Below are 947 nucleotides of genomic sequence, written 5' to 3' on the forward strand. Positions count from 1 at the left end.
CAGCCCAACAAGATTGGTGGACTTGGTCCAATTGATGCGTACTCTCATTGCCGGGATGACAGCAGATCCCCTCCCTGAGGCGGTTACAGTGACCGTCTTTATGGAAGGCCGCCGCACTGGCGTGGCCAGAATGGAAGTCTTCCGTGTGCATCCATGTTCATTTGAAGAGGCGATGAATTTGGCATTGAATGCCGAATTCAATTTATAGTCGGCACGACTTGGTAGGAATGCACACTCCAACAGCTCGTCGAGCGGGCCTGTGCCTATGGATCTCAGCTATGCTGAGGACGAGGGAGCAGAGCTCCGAGCTGCCGGGTAACACCCAAACACACGACGGTGTTTTGTCTATGGAAACACCCGTCACCTTCGAAACGGTTGCCCCTGCACAAGGCGCGTCAAGGTTCTTCAAACCATCGCCCTAATGCCTACCAGTCTGGTTCGTCGCGGGGAAACGTCACCGCCCAGTAGGCGCGGGGCGACCAACTGGGGAAGAACTGAGTTCTGTTGTGTCTCAGGAAGGTAGAAACTAACAGGGCCCAACCCCGAAGAGCTCCGCGCTCTTAAACACGGAACGTGCGCGCAAGCCGGGCTTGCTGGTCGTAAAGGCGACCGTAAAGGACTTCGAGAAGCCATGGAAGATTCTCATCGATATCGGGGCGTAGGACAATTGTATTCGACGCTCTACGATGGAGGGAAGTTAGCTGTATGCTGAGGCGCTGAAAGCGCGGTTGGGTGACATCGTCAATGTTCGCCTAGCGACGGGGACACGTGTCACGGTCCCGAAGGTCCCTGTGGATCTCGGAGTCAAGTTCCTTGATTTTGATAGCGTGGAACGCTGTCTAGTCTTAGACTTGGATGCAAGATATGACCTTATTCTAGGAATGGCATAGTTGGAACACCATGGGCCATGGATTGATTGGAGGTCAAAGACCTTGGGCGCTACGCGC

Source organism: Plasmopara halstedii (genome assembly GCF_900000015.1).
Source record: "Plasmopara halstedii genome assembly, contig: Scaffold_1211, whole genome shotgun sequence".
NCBI lineage: Eukaryota > Oomycota > Peronosporomycetes > Peronosporales > Peronosporaceae > Plasmopara > Plasmopara halstedii.